The 27,774-nt window shown below is 37.4% G+C and overlaps 1 long non-coding RNA gene across 1 annotated transcript in view; it reads right to left on the bottom strand.

Moving 5' to 3' along the window:
- LOC123384749 overlaps positions 1–26,508 on the bottom strand; it is an 88,253-nt gene extending 61,745 nt beyond the window's left edge. Inside the window, exon 1 of the long non-coding RNA XR_006596247.1 lies at positions 26,343–26,508. This is a non-coding gene — a long non-coding RNA (uncharacterized LOC123384749). The remainder of the gene's footprint in view (positions 1–26,342) is intronic.
- Positions 26,509–27,774: the final 1,266 nt, after the last annotated feature.

Below are 27,774 nucleotides of genomic sequence, written 5' to 3'. Positions count from 1 at the left end.
ACCCAATTATTACCAATTTACAGCAGATGGAAATCCTGCATGTTAAATAACATCTTCTTGATTATTATACTTTCCAGTATGTAAGATTATAAGCCTAACTAATTCAATGAATGCCATCAACAGATTGTACAATGGGTCATTTTCACTGCGGGGTGTAAGAGAATTACTAAGAAAGATGACAGGCACAGCATATTAGAAGACAATCTAGTAAATTTGATTAGTGATACTTGCGAAGTCAAACGCCTTAAAAAAAAAAAAAAAACAGTGTTTTCTATACATACAGTGACATGGGAAATCTTAGGCCCTCCCTTGAGAAAACATACTTAAGATAGCTTAAAACAAACAAACAAGAAACACTGATGCTCTGCAGTAAAAAACACAATCGAGGTGTTTGAATTAAAACAAACTGGTCACTGAAAAAGACTTGTTTAACTTAAATTCAAATTAGATAGACAAGTTAGTCTTGTCTTCAGTAGAACCCCGTGATTCATCTCTTACATATGACACCCAGTGCTCATCCCAACAAGTGCCCTCTTAATGCCCATCACCCATTTATCCCATCCCCCTTACACTCTCCTTCCAGCAATCCTCAATTTGTTCTCCATATTTAAGAGTCTCTTATGGTTTACCTCCCTCTGTTTTTATCTTAAGAGCGGAATTTTTAATCAAAAGCCAGAAAATGCTGAGAGCAAGTACATGGATCCATTATTCGCTTGATCTCAGGAGTGAAGGCAGGCTCTTGTCTGCCTTTCTGTGTGGGTTCCACAGATGCCGGGCAGACACTATGGAGTACCAATGCCCATTCAAACAAATCTCCCCATTGGGTCAAGATGGAGGGGGAGCCTGTAAGTCCTTGGTACAGTAGCCATTACCCAATTTTCTCTGAGCCACCCACAATGCATTGCCAAGCCTTAGCTAAACAGCCATCAAAAGCAATTAGAGACAAGTTTGCCAGAAGCTATCACAATCATTGGTTACAATTAACCAATTTGCTTACAGAGTTAGTCTGTAGGGTGTTTCATCAGAAAATCTGGAAGAGAGATTTTCTCTCCCTAGTTCAAATTTCACCACTTCAAGCTCTAGATCAATCTTTTAAGATACATAATGCACGCCCCAAGTAGTGTTTTAAATTTCTGGTATCCACATTAAATAGTAAAAAGAAGTGAAATTTTCTAATTTATTTTGTCAGCCATATAGGTTATATGGTGAACATATATAAAATGTATTTTTCCTACCAAGTCTTCAAAAGTCAATGGGTATTTTTTACTTAAAGCACATATGAATTCAAGCTAACCACACTTAGGAACACCTGGGTGACTCTGTCAGTTAAGAGTCTGCCTTCGGCTCAGGTCATGATCTCACAGTTCCTGAGTTCGAGCCCCAGGGTGGACTCTGCTGTCAGTGTGGAGCCCACTTCAGATCTTCTGTCATTCTTTCTCTCTCTCTCTCTGCCCCTCTCCCACTTACTCTCTCAAAAAATAAACTTAAAAAAATAACCACATCGCAAGAGATCAGTAGCAACATATGGCTAATGGCTATCCTTTTGGACAGCCCAAGTATTTATGGTCCCCTACACTGATGTGCCCTTCTTTATTTTCTTATTCTGCGAAACCAGAGTAGTTGGTAGATGAAATGTTATAAAGAAATAACTACGGAATAAACTATCTAAATAAAAGGAAAAGTGTGAATATCTACTGAGTGAAACTGTGGAGAGATAATGAAAATAAGTTTCTAGTCGGATGCCTGGGTGGCTCAGTCAGTTAAGTGTTGGACTCTTGATTTCAGCTCAAGTCATGACCTCATGGTCCTATGAGTTGAAGCCTCACATCGAGCTCCCTGCTGAGAGTGCATACACTGCTTGGGATTTTCAATCTCTGCCCCTACCCCACATTCTCTCTCTCTCTCAAAATAAATAAACTTTTAAAAAGTATCTATCGAATTCCAGATGTTTCACCAAAACCATAGTGCCAAAATTACATTTAGACAATTGATTGCAACGTTTACTTTTCATCAGCAGTAACAATAAAATGCTGCTCTGTAATTTAACTTGTTATTTTAATTAACATAGGAATCACAGTAGTTGTTTTAGAACCAATCTAACTTTGATTCCTGAATTATATGGATTATATGTCAATACAGATCTAATTGTGAATGATACATTTTCCTTCTGCTTTTTTATGATCAGAAATTCTACTTTAATTTCTTTTAATTATCAAAAATCTATCTCTACATAGATTCTGCCACTTTGTAACTTTGCCTTAGTTTTCACTTTTTAAAAATCTTATTAAGGGGTCCCCCCAAATTACTGTTAAAATATTCTTAGTTCTCTTGTTGGCTATTCTGTATCTTACAATAAAAATACATGATTTGTTTCCTGATGTATATATTCAGGATTCATAGATTTGTAATACCATTTTTTTTTACATTCTAAGTATTTTTGGGGTTTAATTATTCCTAATTTCAAACTAAACTCAGATGCAAGGTAAAGGCCAAAAGTGAGTAATTCTTGTTGTTAATCTGTAATTAGACTAACAGTTTTTTTTTTTCTAAAGTAGGACTCTACTTCCTTTTGCAGTCTAACCAGGACTTAGCATCTATGAATGTTTTATGTACAATGTATATATTATTTTTGAAAGCCTAAATTCTTAAAACCAGCATCCATATTTTAATATATTCTGAATCTAGTTTACCACTCTTATATTTACAACATAAAATGATTCATTTCAACTCACTTCCCCCCAATATAGTACATTCATCAGCTTCCAATATTTGGTACCATGCTTCCCTATCACTGAATATTCTTCATTGAGGGTAATTCATTTCTATCCATCCTTCAACCCCCACATCAAACATTTCTTCTTTGGGAAAGTTTTCTCCAGAGCACTCCAGCTAAGAGCAATGTCCTTTTCCTCTGATCTTTAACACTTATTACAAATAACGAAATGGGTGTAAGTGGGATTTTTTTGAAAGACCACAAAACACTCTAGGGAAGCAAAGGATAAAATGAACAACTTTGCCTAACTTTGATTGCAGCAGTTATTGGATGGATAGAAGATCACTCAAAGGAACCACAGCTTAATGACCATACTTGGACTCGATATGAACATGCAGCTATCTGTAGCTGGGGCCATCGCACCATCTTCTGTGGGCACTTTAGTAGTATGTATCAATTGTGAGCATCGTAATCTCCTAACAGTTAGGCCTCAGGTCCCAGTAGAAACATTTGATTAGCCAAGATCAGCTGCCAGTTACTTAGCTGTAGATGGTGAAGAAAAGAGATCAATGTAGAAGAAAATACCCATTCCCCAGGAAACAGGGGTGGTATTACAGAGGTCAAGAGGATGATGGCTAAATATATTATGATACTAGCTAACTCATTAATATGTTGAACTGATATGTATCCTTAGTTATTTAACTTCTCCTACATGTAAGTAATTTTCTCTTTAAAGTCAACATTTATGAAGAATTTTCTATTTCTCATTATCTTCCATAGTATCTTTCACATAATAGCAATCTAATTTGTTTTTTTCCATTTATTTCCTTTCAGCAAGTATTTTCTTTTTACTATAATGTGAACATCCTTCAATAGATCTAAGATGGTGTGCCTAACTATACACATGTTGACATGTATTTTTCATATTAATTCTTATATATGTCTCAGTTATGTTCCAAAAGAGTGCATATTCTGTGTGAACATGCTAGACTCTGGGACAGAAAGATGTAGACTATGTCCATGCTCTCAACTCTCAAGTCTAGTGATTCTGTTTTGTAGTTTTGGAAAATAATGACTGTACTAAGTCATGGTCTAACAGCTTGTATTTTAAAACATCACTAATTTTGTATCCAGAAGTTTAGAATGTCTAGGACTTGAAAGCAACTGGCTAAATCGAAAAGAAAAAAAATCTCATAAAAGCAAACATCTAAAGACTGTTACTTTAGTCTTCACAGTACAAAAAATAGGGCATTATTTCCTTACCAGTGTTAGTTTTACACACACAGTTAACTATTAATAATCTCACTTATAATAATATTCCGAGAAATGAGAAAAAAAATGTTCAGCATGTAACATATATACCATTGTCTTCTCTTGGTGTCTGATCTTTATAAAGCCAGTTTTGAAGAAGTCTGTCCAGTAACATTTGCCTTATGTCTTCATTTATATGCTAGTGGTTGAGTATCCCCTATGATAAACCAGAATCCTAAGAATTTCTGGGACCAGATACCTGAGAAATATACATAGTGCACCTTAAACAATCAACTTTTCAGCGGGGATAATGAGCTGTATTATAATACCAGGTTATCTATGAAAATTTGTATTGGACAGTTTGAAAAACTTAAGAGTTCACAGAACAGATTAGATAGGCAATTTCTAGTGGAGGAAAAGTTCAGAGGACAGAGATAGGCCTACTGTGCTCAGGGAAATTCTCTTAGATGCAATTAAATTCTAAGTTGAATTTAAAGACCCCATTCTGCCTCTCTAGCATCATGTACTGGTTACCCATCTACCTCCTCCCTCCTCCTCTCCAAGCTTATGACTACAAAATCATGCCTTGACAAAAAGAAAAAAGCAAAAATACACTATTTGGACTTCATCAAAATTAAAAGCTTCTGCACAGCAAAGGAACCAACCAACAAAACTAAAAGGCAGCCTACAGAATGGGAGAGGATAATTTCCAATGACATATCTGATAAATGAATAATATTCAAAATATATGAAGACCTTATCAAACTCAACACCCAAAAAACAATCCAGTTAAAAAAAATGGGCAGAAGACATGAACAAACAGTTTTCCAAAGAGGAAATGCAGATGGCTAACAGACACATGAAAAGATGCTCAACATCACTCATCATCAGGGAGAAACACATCAAAACCACAATGAGCTATCACCTCACACCTGTCAGAAAGGCTAAAATTAACAACACAGCAAATAATCGGTGTTGGCCAGAATGTTAAGAAAGAAGAACCCTCTTACACTGTTGGTGAGAATGCAAACTGGTGCAGCTGCACTCTGGAAAACAGGATGGAGTTTCTCAAAAAACTAAAAGTAAAACTATGCTATGATCCACCAATGGCCCTACTATATATTTACCCAAAAGATACAACAAAAATGCTAATTTGAAGGCATACCTGCACCCTTATGTTTATGGCAGCATTATCAACAATAGCCAAATTATGGAGAGAGCCCTAATGTCCATCAACTGATGAATAAGAAATATAACACACATTATATATTTTTTATACACATATTACACGTGTGTATACATATACATACAATGGAGTATCACTCAGCTGTCAAAAATAATGAAATCTTGCCACTTGAAATGATGTGCACAGAGTTACGGAGTATTAAATAAGTCAGAGACGGGCGCCTGGGTGGCGCAGTCGGTTAAGCGTCCGACTTCAGCCAGGTCACGATCTCGCGGTCCGTGAGTTCGAGCCCCGCGTCGGGCTCTGGGCTGATGGCTTGGAGCCTGGAGGGGCAGAGAGAGAGAGAGACACAGAATCGGAAACAGCCCAGAGCCCGACGCGGGGCTCGAACTCACGGACCGCGAGATGGTGACCTGGCTGAAGTCGGACGCTTAACCGACTGCGCCACCCAGGCGCCCCGAAAAAAAAAAATTTTTAAATAAGTCAGAGAAATACAAATACTGTATACAATTTCACTCATATTTGGAATTTAACAAACAAAAAATGAACATGGTGGGTGGGGGGGAGGGCAAACCAGGAAACAGACTCTTAACGCTATAGAAAAAACTGATGCTTACCAGAGGGGCATTGGACAGAAGTGATGGGTGAAATGGTGATGGGGATTAAGGAAGGCAGTGCCCTTGTGATGAGTACCAGGTGTTGTATGTAAGTGATGAATCACTAAATTCTACATCTGAAATTAATATTGCACTGTAGGTTAACTAGTTGGGATTTACATAAAAATCAGAAAAATAAAACGGTGCCTTGAGGTATTTTTGAATCTTTGTTCTTGTTGCCATAAAACTGCCAATATCCTTCTTACTCAAGGTTCAATTCGAACTGAGTTTGAGTTTCTATTTGCCAAGTCCTGTAACAGGGAATGTCATTACCAGGAGACCTCGTCTCTGCCCTTGATACATTCAGAAACCAATACAGAGGGAATCATCCCACAGCTGTAAAAGACCTAGGCACACAATTCTGTAACATTGGAATTGAGTTAGACATAGCTTTCTTCAAATTGAAATGAACTGGATGGTGGTAAAACAAGAGAAGACTTCACAGACAAGGTAGAATTGGCTTAATATTTTCAGTATTGAGGGTCCTAGGCAGGCTATCCTAGTTATAAATATTTAGTGTTATAAAAATACGTGGAGCAGAGTGTTTGCAACATGGGTTGCACCCCACCACCATTGATAGGTTGAGTCTCAAACCAAAACACTCACACTTTGGTTCACCAGGGTGCATCCTAATGGGGAAAGAGGGATCAGAGGAGATAGAACGGAGGAGAGCTCACCTGTCCAGATCACTGGAAAGGTCTTTATTGTTAGCCCTATTTAAAAAGTTAGGTTGTGCCAAAGTTTAGCATGGGTAGTTTCTTTTTAATTTTGACCATGCTGTATTAGAATAGGTATTGCAGGGTATGCTGCTGAAAGACCTTTACAGTATAACCATCTGGAGAAGATAACGAATCCGTATCACCGAATTTTTTCATTTACACAGCACTTCCCACGGTTTTACTCTATTGATCCTGACAAAAACTCTTGAGGTTAAATATTTCCTTCCAAACTCTGGTTTAAAAATAATGCTGGAGTTTCAACACTTATTATCTCTAGAAGCATAACTGATTGGAAAGTAAGATCATAAATCGCTGTCACTGATATGACATTACCTGTGAATCCCATGTCATTAATGTAAAATTTTTCTCAATTTGTTACCTATGTATAAGGGATTTGGCATTTTCTCTAGAGACTGATGCAAAGAATGCACAAAATAGCAGAAATACTATATTCAGTTGACTGAGGACAGGGTTATGTTGTTAACTTTTTAAATGAAAATTACCTGTAGATTCTAGATCTAGATCTTGTTAAACGACAGTATGAGCACAGCTTCATTTAACCGTTCACTGTCTTTCTTTAGAAATACACTCCTTTCAATTGCCCAGAACATTTTAGAGAAAAAAAAAATATTTCAACAAGTCCAAATATCTACTCTAAGCACTAACCTATTAAAAGTGGGGGTTTCAGAATCTTAACAAGATGGCACTAACAATTCAATGTTTAACCTTTTGTAATGCATTCTAATAATAAAATGATAGCTTCACATCATGTGAGAATTTAATCCGTTTTATTTTAACCATGAGCAATCTAAGCAAAAAAAAAATATATCAAATTTTGTTATGAAATTACAGATGGATGGGACCCAAAGTCTAGCATTTCTCCTTCACCGTTGGAGGAACCATACTTGTAGCAATTGTTGTACTCAGGGCTGAATTTGTGTGGGCTGGGGGACAAGGGCAGTGGTGGCATGAAGAGACAGACACCATTTTCAACCCAAACTTACCACAAGAGTCACAGAGAACCATCAGTCCACTGCTGTGCAACCAGTTACCCCAGAACTTAGAGGCTATAAATAGTAATTATTATCTCTCCATTTCCCTTCATCATGATTTCACAAAAGACCTATGAGACTATTTAATTGCTGTTGCATGGTGCTGGAACATAGGTAGAAACTCAAATCCAAGTCTGGAAACATCTGGAAGCTTACTCACATGTCTTATCATAGATGCTGATGATCAGGTGGGGGACTAGCTGAGTTTCTCAGCCAGAATATTACTAGAAGCGGTCTTTCTGTTCCAAGGGCAAGCCTTCCAGGGAAAACATAGCCAGGTAGAAGCCATACTGCCACTTAATGCAAGGCCCCAGAAGCCACACATCGTCACTCTGTTACATTCCATTGGTCACAGGAATCACAGAAGCCCATCCAGGTTTGGGGGCAGGGAACATAGACCACACCTCTCGATGCAGGCATGTCAGCATTAAATGACCAGTATATACCATATCTATTGTTCACGTGTGGGTCTATTTTTCTAAAGATGGCTATACATGTACATTCTTCTGTAAGAAAAACTAGAAGAAACAAGATACTGTGCTGATGGCATTGTGATTTTGAAACTGCTTTTCCAAATACCTGGGAAATTAAATCACCACATTAATTTCAACCCCATTTGGTTCTCTGTACTAAGCATGAGATCTAAAATATGCCAATATCAATATGGTGCCCAGAAGCTTCTCCGAGATTGTTTGGAATCATCTGCTATTGATAGCGTTTCTATCAAAATCTCTGGCTTTCCATACTTACTGGCAAAGTTTAGGAGCACAGTTTGAATTTCTCCTTTAATACAGTCCTATGGCTGTTGTCCTATTTTTCCTTCTCCAAGACGCCTATCTCTCACCCTGCCCCTATCACAGTTGCATTGAGTTGTGGATGAAGCCTTAATGTGGCTTGAGTTTGTGACATGCACTCTCTCATCTTTGCAAACTGCATTCCCGAACAACCCTAGGACATGGTTTCTCAGCATATAATCACTCATAAAAAAATAAGTGAGAAGCTGCTGTTCCAAGTGCTGAGATTTCAGGGCTACTTATTGTTGGAACATGACTAGTCATCAACACACACCCTGTAAAACGGTCACCTGCCATGGCTAAAGTCGCCATTCTCCAGATTAGTGAATGTCGTATCTGACACTTCTATCCAGAGTAGTGTTTCTAATAATTGTTGTCAGAACATCATATTAGGGCATCACAGGCAGATAATCACTTCTATATTCCTCACTAAATACACTTCTGTGTACTGACACAATTATTAAGAAACTATCATCTTTTTGTCAGAAACATAATTATATGTCTCAATAACAAGGACTTCACAGCTATTACCACTTTCCTCTGAAAATGTCCTATGATCTAATTTTTTTAACAACTTAATACATCTCTGGATATTATAGACAAGTTACCCAATATTTTAGGTTTTTAAGAAAACTGTCATTCTAAGAGACACTAAGAATCACTTAAGTGATTCAAAATAGTTTTAACTGCCAGTTGAACCAAAATAGATCCTGTCAGGACCTTATCTACACAATGCAGGCAACTATTATACTAGCCTTCTAAGTTAAATTTATCTTCTCTAATTACTAATAATTGAGTGAAGTATATGAAAATCACAGCTGTTATATTTGATATTGTGTATTAATCATTTTAACATTTCAATTTCTCAGATATCCTATGCATAATATGCATTAATCACTTAGTTATAAAGTATCAAATAATGGTCAAGATACCAAAGTTCTCACTGGATTCATTATCAGGTTTTTTTTTTTAACTACAATTTAACCTTTATCAAATCTCTTACGTCCTTTTGACAACAGGCAAAGAGATTTCTCACAGAGTTAACAGAAAAGAGTGAGAAAGTCATATTGCTTTAATTCAAGGGTGCAAGCCATGTAAAGTGCGGCACATGGGATTAGACAACATTGGGAATGTGACTAAAGTATTTTCTGTATCTGCATGTGACTTATCTGACCACATCACACTATGCTGTGGGCACAAAACTTTCTAAGAGACCAGAAGCTTAAGCATAACCTGAGGAATCTAGTAAACGAATATGGAAACAGGCCAACAAGTATTGGATTGGATATTCAAGACAACACAAGCAGTGCAATTTAATAAGTATTTATTGAATTAGCCTCATGCAGGGCACGTAATAGTATCTTTAAAAGTTGGATATTTTCCCCCTTCAAGTTTTAGATATTTAAGTATTTAGATATTTAAACTAAGCATCCTCCTTGAAAGTGGAAGATTGAAATTTATAGCCTCTCATTAAATATTAGTCACTTACAGTTACTTATATATTCTACTTGTATAAAGACAAATATAGGAAGATAGCTATGTTTATTTCTATGTTCAGTTTTGTTACAAATTCTCATTTTCAATTTTTAACAATGTATGGGAATTTAAATATGCCTTCATCCATGCTAAAGATGGCCGGTCCTAAACTACACCGTTAACTTCAAATGTGACTTAAAACAAACCACATAACATTAAATGTAATTAAAAGATAGAGATTGTTAGATAAAAAGGCAAGTCTTTAGGTTGCTTAAAAGAAATACACCTTCAGTATTAAGAGCCAAGTAGATAAGGAGCATAAAGATGGCCATGACAGACCATTTTAAACGAATTAAGATAAATCTGCTGGAACCATAATAGTCGGCAAAGTAGATTCAAGAATACAACTTTTCATAAAGAGATCAATTCATAAAAGACATAAAAATCCTAAACTTTACATAATTAACAAATCTTCAAAACACACAAAGCAAAAACTGATAAAATGACAAGGAGAAATAGACATTTCCATAACTATAGTTGAAGACTGATTTACTCAACCAATAATTGATCAACAAACATAATTGTATGGAACACTTCAATAACACTATCAACCAAATCAACCCAACTGACAATTTTAGAACACTCTCCTCAGCAGAATACACATTCTTTTCAAGTGCACATGGGAACATTGACTAAGATAGACCATACCACAAGTCTCAAGAAATTTCTAAGGATTCGATTCATACAAACTATAGTCTCCGCCCACAAAAGAATTACAAATCATTAACAAAGATCTCTGCAAAATCCTTAGTTGGAAATTAAGCAACACTTTGAAATAACATGTGGTCAATGCAAACATCGAAAAGGAAATTACAAAGTATTTTAAACTGAATATAAATAAAAGCACAAAATTTATGAATAGACTGCTACTAAGCCATAGAAAGGCAGAAATTTAGAGCATGAAATTATATTAGAAAAGTCCAATTTGTGACCTCATGTTCCATTTTCAGCAACTAGAAAAAAACAAATTAAACCCAAAATAAGGAAAAATAGTATTTCAGCACACATAAATAGAGAAAGAGATAATGGAGAGTAAAAAAATCCATGTTTACTAAAACTGGCTCTTAGAGAAAAAAAAAACCCAATTAGACTCTAGTCAGAATGGCCAGGGGAAAAAACTGGGTAGATAGGGCTTAAACTATATTTCAAATAAAAGAGTACATAACTACTAGTCTTATTCTACAAATACAAAGAGGATTTTGAGAAGATCATGATCAATTTTCTGCCAAAAATATTCAACAACTCCAGTGATAGGATAAAGACAAATTCCTTCTAAGACAAAGACTTAACTCAAACAGCTCTGTATTTATTATAGAAAATGAGTTTGCAATTTGAAAAACTTTCCCACAAATCAAGGGTTATGGAATGCTTCTCAATACATTCTATGAGGTCAAAACTAGACATTATATAAAGAAAGCTGCAGACTAGTACTCTTTGTGGAGCACAGACATATCAATTCTGAAAGAAAAGTTATCACACAAAAAGATAAGTATATTTAAAATAGACATCAACAGGAACACAAATTTTGTTTTACATTTGAACCTTCATCAATACTCTTAACCTTATTAACAAACTAAGCAAAATTATAGAATAAACTTACTGAACTCAGAAAAAGTATTTGACCAAACCTAAAATTAATTCCTGATAAAACTTTTCGTCAAGGTGGAAATAAAAGAAAACTTGTTCTACATAACCAAGGACATCTACAACTAATATAATTAATGGTGAGATTTTTCTAAGATCAGGAAAAAGACCAATTTCTCTTACCCTTTAATATAATATCGAACTGGGCATTTTAGCCAGTACAATAAAACAGAGAAGAGGGGATAGTTTTACTACTTCTAGGTTTATTCACACATTTCTCATACATGTCAGAAGCCACGTGTCACATGTGTCAAAGTTGAAGATCTGACCCAATCTACAAAAAAGCTACCATAAGTACTGAGTGGATTAGTAAGGTGGCAAGAAATGTGATCAATAAAAAGTTGAATTTGCACATCATAGCAATGAACAATTGGGAATTGAGATTAGGTAGTATTTACAGTAGCTTCAAAAATATGAATTTCTTAGGCATGAATCTCAGTTGTGTAAGGTCTGTGCACTGAGAAATATAAAACACTGCCAAAATTTAAGAATACCCAAAGGAGACTTATACCATTTTTTATGAGTCAGATGATTCAATGATAGTATGTCAGTCAGTCCTACCAAAATTCATCTATAAATGTGATGAAATCCCAATTCCAACATTATTTTTGTAAAAACTGACAAAACCTCCTAACAAAATCTAAGGTTCATAGGCCACTGTCTAGGATGTTAATTAAAATATTGCACGTATTAAAGATCAACAGTATGAAGACGTGGAAATGAGGATAGCCATACTAAGTACATAAAGTCAGACTAAATAAAATAAACCTATTATTTTCTGTTTCATTTGGTGCTAAACACCAGAAATAAGCAAATCTCTACATTTGAAGGGGTTTATGTAAATGTTTGAGACTTATTACTACTGTGTTTGATCTTCAAATTCAAAGTAAAATAAAACTGTCTTTGGAAGTATTCTAAAGTGTTCATCAAATGACCATGAAGAAAGTGGGAAAGCAATATAATCTGGAGCAAAAAAGAGGTTACTGAGAATAATGTACTTGTGATGGTTTTTATACTAATGTGAAAATAAGACATGAGTACTTTACAAAAGTTTCACGTAAGTCATAAATCCTGCAAATATGTACATATATTATTTAAATTAAGTGAATCTGAAAAAAAACGTTATTTGGATCTAAGAGAATCTAGAAGACTGAATCTTACATGGAAATTTGAAAGTAAGAATTTTGAATTTTAAAGAAATCAAGCTTACTATCCAAAGCTATACTAGTAATACCTATAGCAAAATCAAACTGCAATCCCTTAATCCAAATCCAAATCTATTTACAAATCTATTTACAAATCTATTTTCATCTGAAATTTATTGTGTCTTTGCAGAAGTTAAACAATCTGTCCAAAGACCAAAGAGGGGTTATTATATATACCGGTGATTATAAATGTGTTATGATGCTTGTATCATTTTATGCACTTCAATAAAATATAAACCATAAGGTCTAGATATAAACAAGTATCATACAATAAAAAAAAAAAAAGCACAGTTCTCCCTTTTGCACTACAGATGGGAATGCAAACTGGTGCAACCACTATGGAAAACAATATAGAGGTTCCTCAAAAGTTAAAAATGGAACTACCCTATGACCCAGCAATTGTATTACTAGGTATTTACCCTAAAAACACAAAATTGCTGATGGAAAGGGCACATGCACCCCAATGTTTATAGCAGTGCTATCGACAATAGTCACAATATGAAAAGAGCCCTAACGCCCATTGACTGATGAATGGATAAAGAAGATGTGGCATGTATAAACAATGAAATAGCACTCAGCAACCAAAAATAATGGAAATCTTGCCATCTGCAACAATGTGGATGGAACTAGAGTGTATTATTCTAAGTGAAGTAAGTCAGAGAAAGACAAGTATTTTATGATTTTACTCACATGTAGAATTTAATAAACAAACCAGATGAATAGGAGGAAGGGAAGCAAAAATAAGATAAAAACAGGGATTCAAACCTTAAGAAAATCTTAAATACAGAGAATAAACTGAGGGTTGCTGCAAGGGTGTTAGATAGAAGGGAGGGGCTAAATGGGCAATGAGCGTTAAGGAAGGCACTTGTTGGGTTGAGCACTGGGTGTGATATGTAAGTGATGAATCACTAAATTCTATTCCTGAAATCATTATTACATTGTAGGTTAACTAACTTGGACTTAAATAAAAATTTTACTTATTTTTAATTTTTTTAATGCTTATTTGTTTTTGAGAGAGACAGAAACAGAATGTGAATGGGTTAGGAGCAGAGAGAGAGGGAGACACAGAATCCGAAGCAGGCCCCAGGCTCTGAGCTGTCAGCAGAGAGCCAGACATGGGGCTCGAACTCATGAACCACGAGATCATGACCTGAGCTGAAGTCGGACCCTCAACTGACTGAGCCAACCGGGTGCCCCTAAATAAAAATTTTTTAAAAATGAAGTTCTCTGAATATGCTAGAAGACACCCTACATACTGGGATTCCCTTTCCAATTGCCAAAATAAATCATCTTGACTAATCAGTCGAGGATAAATTGATCTGTTGGCACTAAAGGCCTCCTCCTGAGAAAGTAGAATCTACTCTCTCCTCGAAACACGTTCACCACCACAAGTGAAGGGAAACGGACTCACTCGCATTCTTTTTCAATGAAGGCTAATAATCTCCACCCCTTCTACTACACAGTCCACAGCAAGTAATATTGCCACTTGGGAGCCATCACTGCCAGATGTTCCCAACTAAACCTCCTGCGGAGGAAGATTATGGCAAGTCCAATCACACACCTAAATGTATAGAAAAAGTCTATTATAGGCAACGATTGCATCGAGCTAGGAGCAGTTACACATAGGATGATGGTAAAGTCAGAAAATCGCCATAAGTCATACACAAAGCTATCAACGGATACTGGTGATGGCTGAATTCAGAGAGGGCAAAATGGCAAGTTCTCAATGATACAGCACGTGTCTTACTCTAAAATAAACGGATAATGAGACTTAGTCAAGAGCAAACAAGAAGCTAAAAAGAGATGTGACCACACAGGGAATAAATTATTACTATAAATCTGGTATCTCTGCCTTAGATGTCAAGGACACCTCAAAACAAAGATTATACCCATTGTACTGGAAGTCTTCAGAACTCATCTTTTTACTTGCTTTAAGCACTTAGCAGGTCAAGTTCACAGGAAGCCTGCACATTAAAAAAATAAAGAGGTTCAAGGCACTCGGGTGGCTCAATCGGTTAAGTGTTTGACACTTGATCTCGGCTCAAGTCATGACGTCACCATTCCCGAGCTTGATCCCCATGTCAGGCTCTGCACTGATGGTATGGAGACTGTTCGGATTCTCCCCTCTTTGCTCTGTCCCTCCCCTGCTTGTGCTCACACATGGGCATGTTCTCTCTCTTTCAAAATCAATAAACTTAAAAAAATAAAAGGGTTAACCTAGCCTTTGGCAACAATACTTTCTTCTTAAATGTCCCCATCAGATTCTGCCACTTGCTGAAATGTGCCACTAAAATATGTAAGTCAAGCTTTGAAAACTTCCACTCACGTAGAAATCTAAGATCAACTGCTATATACTTGAGATGGATATTTAACCCCTCTCCAGCAAGATGTGAAATACAAAGTCCAAGGTCTTTCTTCAGAGAGTCCCAAAATGTGTAGATTATAAATCTACATTTGGAGTTTTGAACTCCAAAACATTTTAAAAAATTTTTTTTCTGTTTATTTATTTTTGAGAGAGAGGGAGAGACAGAGCTTGAGCAGGGGAGACACAGAATCTGAAGCAGGCTCCAGGCTCTGAACTGTCAGCACAGAGCCCAACAGGGGGCTCAAACTCACATACCGTGAGATCATGACCTAAGCTGAAGTCGGACACTCAAGTGACAGAGCCACCCAGGCACCCCATGAACTTCCAAATATTTTTAAAGGCCGTTTTTCATTACATTTATGACCAATGAATCCTTTAGAAGTGTACCATGTCATTATCTAATGTTTGGGGATTAAGTGTCCTATTATTGATCTCTACTTCCAAAATGGTCAAGGAACTTTTTCCTTCTTCAATCCTTTAAAAATTCAAGACCTATCATATGCTTCAGAATATTACCTATCTTGATATTCTCTGGGAATTTTAGAATAGGGTTTTCTGTTTGGCATATTAGTCCATAAATGTTATGTAAGTTGAGTTGTTTGATGGGGTTCTTCCTATCTGTGTCTTTAATAAAGCAAAGTATACAAATTCTAACCAGGGATTTTAGTTCTCCTTTATATTTCTACCAGATTATCTATTTTCAAGCATATTTTGAGCATGTGTAGTTAGTATTTAACCTATTGGCAACTGAATACTTTAAAAAATGTTCCTCCTTATCATTTCTCCTCCTGAAGTGCTGTTTTCCACCTCCTGTGAGAGTAAGTATGTTTAAAATTTCATTTGGTCTCCCCTGTGGGTTTATCAGCTAGATTTGGTTTCGTTACCATTGTTTTCTCTAAGTTTAGAATGAATATACATCATCTTCAATTATATAGCACTTCACATATAGGTTAAGAGCCTCACAACTTGGGATTTCTGTTTATCCCCAAGTTATATGCTATATCCATGTAAGTTAGAAACCTGCAGTAGACCGCTAGAGCATTTAATTTTAAAGGGAGTTGTTAAAGCACTTTAAGAAAGCAAAGAAAGAAAATGGAGGTTTCTGTAAAAGTAAATACAGGATCTTGCAAAACAAGTAATATTATTAACTTCAGAGGAGGCGTGGTTCCTGTTAACTGCTAGTGAAAACTCAGGAGAGTCAAGGATTCAAAGTGTCCATGCACCAGACAAGATGAAGGTCACAGACACTGGCAGAAGGCTTTCAACAGAGGTGAGAATAAGGCCTTTCGGCATGGACTACAACACCAACAAAAAAGATGAATACCCGAAGTACAGGTGACTTCTAAGTTTTGTTACTAAGGCAAACAGGCAATTTCTCAACATTTAGGGGCAATGTAGGCATATTTTTGCACATACCTGTAGCCATTCCTATCTTGTCCTGTTTTACTTAATTATGATAGCATGTTCAACTGCTCCTTGTTTTAAGAGTTTAGATCTTGTTCAATATATATTGATAAAAGTAGATTTAATGAATTCTTTTATCTGAACAGTATTCTGATTTAGGATTGTGTGGTGTCTCTACTGTGTTTCTTACTCAATTTTTCTTCTTCATTTGCTATTTATCAACATTGATGCAATAAACATCCTTCTACATGTCATTTTGTTAGATTTACATATAGAACTAAAGTAGCTGAATCCTGTTATATGTATTTTATCAGATATTGCCCATTTTTCCTGTAAAGTGCCCACAATAATTTTCATCTCCACCCATAATAGGGCAGTCCATTTTCCCCTCACCCTCACCACTTCTGTCAGTCTTAGGTTTTTGCCAATAAACTCCATCTCATTGTTTTCTTGAGTTTCTGCAAATAGCAGTTTCGAAACATACAGCTAGGTTGAAGACCATTCCATATATACTGACCATTTTTGTTTCCCTCTCAACAAATTCCTATGCAGATACTTTACCTAACTTTGAAAGGTTCCTTTTTTTTTTTTTTTCATACTGACTGGCATCAATTTTATGTTCACACACACATTTTGCCTGTTCTATCCATTTACCTATTTTCTCCCAGAAAATGATCACATAAAGACTATTTCTCTTTATGCAATCAACCTTAAGATAGGGAGCAGCCTCCTTAAATATGCTTCCCTCTGCAGGCCCCTGGGTGGCTCAGTCATTTGAGCATCCAACTTTGGCTAAGGTCATGATCTAATAATTCATGCATTCAAGCTCCATAGTGGGCTTTTTGCCATCTCCCTCTTTCTCTCTCTCTGCCCCTGGATCACATGCTCTTTCTCAAAAATAAACATTTGTATCATATCATAGATGTATATGCTTCCCTTTCTTTGACTACACCTACTAAGTGCCAAGCAAGGTGCTTCAAGTCCTAGTCTCCTGAGCTTCACATTGTCTGCTGCTCAGGGAATTGTTCTGTCTCCCTGTTCAAAATGGCTCCCCCTTGGGGCACCTGGGTGGCTCAGTCGGTTAAGCATCCAACTTCAGCTCAGGTCATGATCTCCCAGTTTGTGGGTTCAAGCCCCACGTCAGGCTCTGTACTGACAGCTCAGAACCTGGAGCCTGCTTCAGATTTTGTGTCTCCCTCTCTGTCTGCCCCTACCCCACTCAGTTTCTCCCTGTCTCTCAAAAATGAATAAATTTTTTTAAAAAAATAAAAAAAAATGCCTCCCCCTTTTTCTTAGATGCCCAGCTCTGTGCCCTGGCTCACAGCAATGAAGGGAATGCTCAAGTACCAAGCAGCCAGGCTGGTCCCTCGGCAGTGCCTGAGTTCATCTCCCTGTCAGGTGCTCCTAAGGCCTCTTCTGCTTCTAGGATCTATGACCTCCAGGCATAGATCTCCCTCTGTGTGTCTGCCATCATTTGGCAATTTCTCCCCTGTAAGCTCTCAGCATCTGTAACATGCTACCATTTCACTCTTCAGTATCATCTTACAGCTTTCACTCTTCAAGAATTCCTCATTTTCTGCTCCTCTGAGAATTCTTCCCCCCTACACCCCATCACAACTACTTGTGTTATCATTGCATAGGTTATTTATATAGTTTGGGAGAAACTTGAAAGTAGGAGAACCAACTTTCAAGCTTAGAAAACACTGGTTGGTCCTAGCCCTCACCATTTCAGAATATCCTGGAGGGGAGAAACAGCCTCAGCAGTTTTACTACAAGGGAACATTGGCTTCTGAAATCTCTAAGAAATCACAGGCACGTTTTATTTGCTTTGTAAGAAAAGGGGCTAATCCAGGAAAAGATCAGACAAAACCATCAAGTGTATTTCCTTGTATCACCATCAACTTTTGGATTAGTAAATCCCAGGCCATACCCTGTAAGACAGATAAAATAACTGCAAATTCATTAATTCCTTAGAATTAGAGATTAGAAATTAACATTTAGAAATTAACAATGCTTACATTAGATTACTGAATTGGCACTTTAAATAAGGTCGTAAAATTTAAAAAGGAAAAAGTACTTTCAATGAAAGTAAGTAACTTTTAATGTCTACACATCTGTACTATGTGTTTTGCTTTTCTTTTCCTTCGCAGCTCATAGAGTTAAGATGCTTTCTCAACAGCTGATATTGGTACAAGTTATAGACCACTGTAAAAAAGGGCCAACTAAACATATGTAACAAGAATTTTGAGATAAAGATTTCTCTAAGTAAGAGCTACTAACCTTCCACACTCCTACCCACCCACTAAATGGATCGGAGTTGTTCAAATATTTAGGGAACCATGTGGGGGTGGGGGAGGCAGAATAAAATCGGTGGAAGGAATCTCGGATGTTTTGAGCATACACGGAGGCAACTAGTCCATGTGCCAGGCCTAGGCTAGGCCATTGCTCCTCTTTCATGGAGAAAGTAAGTTCACATTGAAAAATCACATATCCCAAGGTCAGCCAGCCAAAACCATGTGTTTTAAGTTGAGGGGGACACAGTCTAGTCTAAGGATGGATGCTAGCAGTTTATACAGATCTCAGTAAGAAACAGAGGGCAGTAGGCAAGCTAGGATGAGTATACAACCACCTGGAGAGAGGGGAAAAAAAAAATAAAAGGAAGCTTTAAAAACACATACTCAGGCCAAATACCAAAATTAAGTCCGTTTCTGGTAATATCAGGGTCAGATTTATAACTCCCCAGGTTGAGAAACTATCCCACATGGATACTGAGTCTGTATTTTCAAGCCTCGTAGCCCCATCCACCAAAAACACAGAACTTATGTGATTTTACATACATCTACAAGTTAATCAATTCCTTCTATCCTTCCACTGCTACTTCACCCTAAAGAATCTTCTTCAGGAAACAGTTCCAAATTCATAGTGCCTGGAAAGAAGTACTTTAAAGAATTTCTGTCTCCATGTACTTGAAAACAGATCCATGTTACAAATTATTGTTTCCCAAGGGGATGGGTTCATGATGGTGGAGCAGCATGGAAACTCACAGCTTGTCTCATTCCTGAAACGTAGCTAGATCAGCACCAGAACACTTCGCACACCTAGGAAATTGATCTGAGGATTAACAATCTGCATAACTTGAGCCACAAAACTCGGCAAAAAGATAAAGTTTAATTTTTTTAAATAGTAAAATTAATTTAAAAAATTAAAAAAATCCTGTGTTTTATTTTTATTTTTATCCTATTTCAATTTCATTTTATTCTATACATTTTTTTAGTTTTTAAATTTTTTCTTACCTTGATTTCTCTTTCTTTCCCTATTTTCTCTATGCCATCAAGCTTCTCTCAACAAAGAAACCAAAACACAACTAGGATCTAGCTTCCTTTATTTGATTTTTTGTTTTGTTTTGAATGTTTTAATTTTAATTATTTTATTATTTTTTCCTCCTCCAAAAAGGACAAAAAGAAGGAATTCACCCCAAAAGAAAGAACAGAAAGAAATTACACCCAGGGGCTTCATCAACACATATAACATCAAGATGTCTCAACTAGAATTTAGAACCATGATAAAGAGAATACTGGAGTTTGAAAAAAGCACAAAATCCCTTCTGCCGAGATTAAAAAAGTAAAATCTAGTCAAAATCCAATTAAAAAGGCTATAACCAAGATTGAATCTTGAATGGATGCCATGGGGGCAAAAACAGACAAAGCTGAGCAGCAAATCAGCAAGACAGAAGACAAAATTGTAGAAAATAAAGCAGAAAAATAAGGAAGCAAAAGACACAAGAGCATGATACAAGACTTCAAGAACTCAGTGATTTATTAAAAAGGAGTAGCATCCAAATCATAGGAGTCCCAGAAGATGTAGGAGATAAAAGAGGCCAAAGAGTTATTTAAGCAAATTACAGTGGAAAACTTTCCTATCCTGGGGAAGGGCAGAGACATCAAAATCCACGAAGTACAAAAAACTTCCAATAGATTCAACAACAATTTACCATTACCAAGGCATACCATAGTCAAATTCACAAAATACACAGAATTCACAAAACACACAGATCCTTAAGAAAGGATCAAGGGGAAAAAAGACCTTAACCTTGAAGGGAGGACAGATCAGGTTCGCAGCAGACCTATCCACAGAAACTTGACAGGCCAGAAAGGAGTGGCAGGATATATTCAAAGTGCTGAATTGGAAGAATATGCAGCCAAGAACATTATCCAGCAAGGCTGTCATTCAAAATAGAAGGACAAAGAGAAAGTTTCCCAGACAAACAAAAATTAAAGGAGTTTGTGACCACTAAACCAGCCCTGCAAGAAATTTTAAGGGGGACTCCCCTGATGGGAAAAAGACAAACAAAACAAAACCAAGAAACAAAAGACCAAAAGCAACAAAAACTAGAAAGGACCAGAGAACACCACCAGAAATTTCAACTCTACAATGTAATGGCAATCAATTCCTATCCTTCAGTACTCACTCTAAAGATCAATGGACTAAATGCTCCAATCAAAAGACATAAGGTACCAGAATGGATACAGAAACAAGAGCCATCAATATGTTTACAAGAGACCCATTTTAGACCTAAAGACACCTTTAGATTGAAAATAAGGGGATGGAGAACCATCTATCATGCTATTGGTGGCCAAAAGAAAGCCAGAGTAGCCATACTTGTATCAGGCAATATCAGGTCTTATATCTAGACCTTAAAGACTAATAAGAGATGAAGAAGGTCATCATATCATAATTAAGGGGTGTATTCACCAAGAAGACCTCACAATTGTGAACATTTATGCTCCAAAAGTGAAATCACCCAAATATATAAATCAATCACAACATAAAGAAACTCATTGATACTAATACCATAATCGTAGGTGATTTCAACATCCTATTTACAGCAATGGACAGATGATCTAAGCAGAAAATCAACAAGGAAACAGTAACTTGGAATGACACACTATGGACTTAAATATATTCAGAACATTTCATCCTAACGCAGTACAATACACATTCTTCTGGAGTGCACATGGAACATTCTCCAGAACACATCACTTTCTGGGACACAAATCAGCTCTCAACAAGTACAAAAAGATCAAGATCATACCATGCATATTTTCAGACCAAACACTATGAAACTCAAAATCAACCACACACACACACAAAATGTGGAAAGGTAAATACTTGGAGACTAAAGAACATCCTACTCAAGAATGAATGGGCCAACCAAGAAGTTAATGAAGAAGTTAAAAAGTACATGGAAGCCAATTAAAATGGTAACAGTGATAACACCACAACCCAAAACCTCTGGGATGCAGCAAAGGCAGTCCTCAGAGCGAAGCATATAGCCATCCAGGTCTTCCTAAAGAAGGAAGAAAGGTCTCAGATACATAACTTTAAGGTGTAAGGTTAAGAGCTGGAAAAAGAACAGCAAATAAAATCCAATACCAGCAGAAGACTGGAAATAAAGATTATAGCAGAAAGCAATGCTATGGGGGAGGGGGAGGAGCCACACAGACCAGATCAACGAAACTAGAAGCTGGTTCTTTGAAAAAATTACCACAATTGATAAATCCATAGCCTTATAAAAAAGTAAAGAACACAAATAAGTAAAATCATGAATTGAAAAGGAAAAATCACAACCAGCCCTGCACAAATATAAACAATGAGAAATTATAAGCAACTATATGCCAACAAATTGGGCCATCTGGAAGAAATGGACAAATTCCTAGAAACATAGAGACTACCAAAACTGGAACAGGAAGAAATAGATAATTTGAACAGACTCATATCCAGTAAACAAAGTGAATCAGTATTAAAAAAAAATCCCCCAAAACCGAGAGTCCAGGGCCAGAAGGCTTTCCAAGGGAATTCTATCAAACATTTAGAGAAGAGTTAACACCTACTATTCTAAAACTGTTCCAAAAAGATAGAAATGGAAGGAAAACTTCCAAACTCATTCTATGAGGCCAGCATTACCTGGATTCTAAAACCAAAGACCCCATTAAAAGGAAAACTACACACTAATTTCCCTTATGAACCTGGATGCAGTAATTCAGAACAAGACACTAGCCAACTGGATGCAGTAATATATTAAAAGAATTATTCACCACAATCAAGTGAGATTTATTTCTGCGAAGCAGGACTGGCTCAGTTGCTGCAAATCAATGTGATACATCACATTAATACAAGAAAGAATAAGAATCACATGATCCTCTCAATACATGCAGAGAAAGCATTTGACAAAATACAGCATCCTTTCTTGATAAAAACCCTCAAGAAAGTAGGGATATCCTACATTGGAAATCCTAACCTCAGCAACCAGACAACACAGAGAAATAAAAGGCATCCAAATCACTAAGTAGGAATTCAACTCTCACTCTTCCCAGATGAAAGGATACTGTAGGTGGAAAACCCAAAAACTCTACCGGAAAACTGCTAGAATGGATATATGAATTCAGCCAGGTTTGCAGGGTATAAAAAGACCAACGTACATAAATTGGTTACATTTCTTTACACCAATAATGAAGTGACAGAAAAAGAAATCAAGGAATCGGTCCCATTTATAGTTGCACCAAATCCCCTAAAACACCTAGGAATAAATCTAACCAAAGAGGTGAAGAATCTATTACACTGAAAACTACAGAAACCTTATGAAAGAAATTGAAGACAACACCGAAAAACTGGAAAAACATTCTATGCTAATGGATTAGAAGAATATCTTAAGATATTGATACTACCCAAAGCAATCGACATATTCAATGCACCCCCTATTGAAGTAACAACATCATTCTTCACAGAGCTAGAAGAAACAATCCTAAAGTTTGTATGGAATGAGAAAAGACCCTGAATAGCCACAGCAATCCTGAAAAAGAAAACCAAAGCTGGAAGCATCACAATTCCAGACTTCAAGCTCTATACAAAACTGTAATCACCCAAACAGTGTGGTACTGGCACAGAAACAGACACACAGATCAATGGAACAGAATAGAGAACCCAAAAATGGACACACAAACATATAACCAACTAATCTTGGACCAATCAGATAATCATTTCCAATAGAAAAAAAGGCAGTCTCTTCAGCAAATGGTGTTGGGAACACTAGACAGTGACATGCACAAGAACGAACCTGGACCACTTTCTTACACCACAAACAAAAATAAACTCAAAACGGATGAAAGACCTCCATGTAAGACAGGAAGCCATCAAAATCCTCGAGGAGAAAGCACGCAAAAACCTCTTTGATCTTGCCCCCAGCAATTTCTTACTCAACACGTCTCTGGAGGCAAGGGAAACAAAAGCAGAAATGAACTCCTGGGACCTTGTCAAAATAAAAACCTTCTGCACAGCCAAGGAAACAATCAGCAAAACAAAAAGTCAACTGACAGAATGGGAGAAGATATTTGCAAACAACCTATCAGATAAAGGTTTAGTATCCAAAAATCTATGAAGTACTTATCAAACTCAACCCCCCAAAAACAAATAATCCAGTGAAGAAATGGGCAAAAGACATGAAGAAACACTTCTCCAAAGAAGACATCCAGATGGCCGACACATGAAAAAATGCTCAACACCACTCATCATCAGGGAAATACAAATCAAAACCACAAGGAGATCCCACCTCACACAGGTCACAAGGGCTAAAATTAACAACCCTGGCAGCAAAAGACAGTGAGGATGCAGAGAAAGAGCAATACTTTTCACTGCTGGTGGGAATGCCGACTGGTGTAGCCATTCTGGAAAACAGTATGGAAGTTTCTCAAAAAAATGAAAATACAAGTACCCTATGAACGAGCAATTACACTACTAGGTATTTATCCAAAGGATACAGGAGTACTATTTTGAAGGGGCACGTGCACCCAAATGTTTATAGCAGCACTATCGAGGGGCACCTGGTTGGCTCAGTCTGTTGAGTATCCGACTTCGGCTCAGGTCATGATCTCACGGTTTGTGAGTTTGAGTCCCATGTTGGGCTCTGTGCTGACAGCTCAAAACCTGGAGCCTGCTTCAGCTTCTGTGCCTCTTCTCTCTTTGCCTCTCCCCTACTCTCCCTTTGTCTCACTGTCTCTCAAAAATAAATAAAAGTAAAATATATATATGTATATACATATACATATACATATAACGTGTACATACATATGTGTGTATATATATATATATATATATATATATATATATATATATATAGCATCACTATCAATAGTAGCCCAAGTATGGAAAGAGCCCAAATGTCCATCAATGGGTAAATGGATACAGATATATATACACACACACATACATACACACAATGGAGTATTACTTGGCAATCAAAAAGAATGAAATCTTGCCATTTGCAACTATGTGGATGGAACTAGAGGGTATTATGCTAAGCAAAATAAGTTAGCTAGAGAAAGATATTCTATGATTTCACTCATATGTGGAACTGAAAGCAGATGAACATAGGGAAAGGATGCAAAAATAAGGTAACAGTGAGACAAACCATAAGAAACTCTTAAACACAGAACAAACTGAGGGTTGCTGGTGGGGCGTGGAGAGAGTTAATGGGCATTGAGGATGGCACTTACTGGGATGAGCACTGGGTGTTATATATAAGTGATGAATCAGTAAATTCTATTCCTAAAATCATTATTACACTGTATGTTAAGTAACTTGAACGTAAATAATATAAATAGATATTTTTTTAAATATTTTATCATTTATTTTGAGAGTGAGAGAGACAGAGCACATGCAGGGGAGGGGCAGAGAGAGAGGGAGACACAGAATCCAAAGCAGGCTCCAGGCTCTGAGCCGGCAGCACAAAGCCTGAGGCGGGGCTCGAACTGTGAACTACCAAATCACGACCTGAGCTGATGTTGGGCACTTAACCGACTGAGTCACCCCAGGTGCCCCAATAAAAAAAATAATTTAAAAAAAGTAAAAAAAAAATATTTCCTCCAGACTTCCCTTTATTGTTACAAACAACTTAAAAATAGGTTTCTCAAATATAGCATTTTTCTCCATAAATCATCTATTATTATACCCATTACAAAAGCACTTTTTCAAATTGAATACTTATTACCAAAGTGATTGAACCTGCATGGTTTTCCATTTCAAAATCATTAGTCGGAAAATATTCAGCTCTCAAGTACTTTGCAAGGCAGCAAAAAATCTGTATACTGAGATACACTGAATAGTTCTTCCCACAAGGTAGTTGTTTCTATAATTAACTTGTGCTTTCTAAAATGAAGTGGAATGTGTTAATCTTAAGTTTCACTCTTCTAAACATAGACCATCCCACCTTTTCCTGCTTAAGTCCTAGATGGCCTGAAAGTTGTAAATGCGCTTATGAGATTGTAAAAAGAAAATCTGTTCCCTGTTTCTAGCTGTGCTTAAAACACAGACTTGATGTTTTTCCTGTTAGGAATTATGAGTTTGCCCTGGGTCATTCGTTGCCTGGTTCAGCTGGACCCCTCGTACCCAACAGCACGTATTTTAAAAATGAATAGCTAAAGGCAATATGGTTATCATGCCACTGGTTGTCTGATAGAGAAAAAAGAAACCCTTCCCTCTGAAGTTACGGCTAGGATGACGGTGGGGGGGGGGGGGGCGGAGGGGACAAAATAGTCACAAATCCCAAAGAAACCTAAGAATAAAGGGTCCTAATAGTGAGCCACCTCGGAGAAATCGGATCAGGAACATAGTCTTAGTTTCAAGGCGACTCTAGGGACTCCTGCAGAGAATCTGTAGATCTTCACCAGAGTCATCCAACATCCCCCTAGCAGATTCCTATGGCTACTGCCACAAACTTCCACAAACGCAGTCTCTTAAGACAACCAAAAATGAGTTAACTTACCGCCAAAAGTCTCATGTCAAGGTGCATGGCAGGGAAGAATTCCCTTCCCGTGTTTCTCAGTGTCTAGAGGCTGCCTGCACATCTTGGCTGATAACCCTGCCTTTAAAGCACCCGAAACTCCTAATTCCACCACCAAGATACCTACTAGTGCTCTGGGCCCTTTTGTAAGTCCCTCCCTTTTATAAGTACCCAGGGTTATTTGAGCCACCTGGACAATCTAGGCTAATCTCCCCATCTGAAGATCCTTAACTTGATCACCCTGGCCAGCTTCTTTTTAGGGTGCAGTGTATTCACAGATTCTGGGATTGGGGAGCAGACGTCTTTAGGGGCCATTGTTAAGCCTACCATCTCGAAGTTACACTTAGCGGGACATGTCTGCTTGAAATCAGCTGGGGGCTTACACAAGAAAGACAGGACACGGAGACCTTCTGGTGACTCCGAACAGTAGCTGAGATGGAGGCGTAGCAGGGCCTATTTGATTTGTGTATCTTCTCACAAAACATGAGTGAGAGAGAACAGCGATTAAGAAGGATGGAACTAAAGAGCTTGCTTTTATGGTCACAGTCAGAAATCCATACATACGTTTGTGTAACGCTTTCCATATGCCAACCACTGCGGTAGGCACGTGATACATGCCACCTCGTTTGACACATCCCTGGGTGTCCTCAGTGACCAGAGCCACGTGTCATCCCTGCTGCACGCGAAGCCTCACCCCCGATGCTGCAGGAGATGGAGGAACCCTGGGAGGAGCCCCACCGCACTTGACTCAGAAAACCTGTGCTCCGCTCCAGCCCACCTGCCCCGCAGGCTGTGGGGAAAATAGTTACCGAGAAGGGGAAAGAACTCTTTCCACCTGACTCTTCTTCCTCCTTCATTGCTCTGAGTCTCAAAGGAAAAAGCTGTTTGCTTCTTCTAGAAGATTTGAGGACAGCAATCATCCAGGTCAACTTTTCACTTAGGAGCATTTCCTACCACAGGTTTTTCCTGAAAAACCTTGTCTCCTATCACTGATGACTTTGACCTTTTAGCGTCTTTAAGTCCCCTCCTCCAGGAAACTGCCTTTGCCACCCTATGTGACTCTGATAGTTCTTTCGGCTGTTGGTTTCCTTTATTTGTTTATTTTAACACACTTCATTGAAATATAATTGATATAAAGGGCTTCCATGAAAGAGCGCATTTCAGTAAGTCTTGATAAAGGTATACACTGATGGGAACACCACCCAAATCAAGATACAGAATATTTCCATCACTTCAAAAATTCCTTCCTGCACCTTCCCAGTCGATCCTCCTCCAGCCCTAGTCCCAGGCAGCGCTCACCTGTTTTCTGTCAGGGTAGACTGTATGAGGCTTTTCTTGAATTTAATGCGAATAAAATCATACGGTACATACCCTGTTAGGCCTGGCTTCTTTCACTCAGTTTAATGTTTTTTGA

This window comes from Felis catus, chromosome B1 (assembly GCF_018350175.1).
Source record: "Felis catus isolate Fca126 chromosome B1, F.catus_Fca126_mat1.0, whole genome shotgun sequence".
Lineage (NCBI taxonomy): Eukaryota > Metazoa > Chordata > Mammalia > Carnivora > Felidae > Felis > Felis catus.
This window is presented reverse-complemented; position numbering and strand designations above follow the sequence as displayed.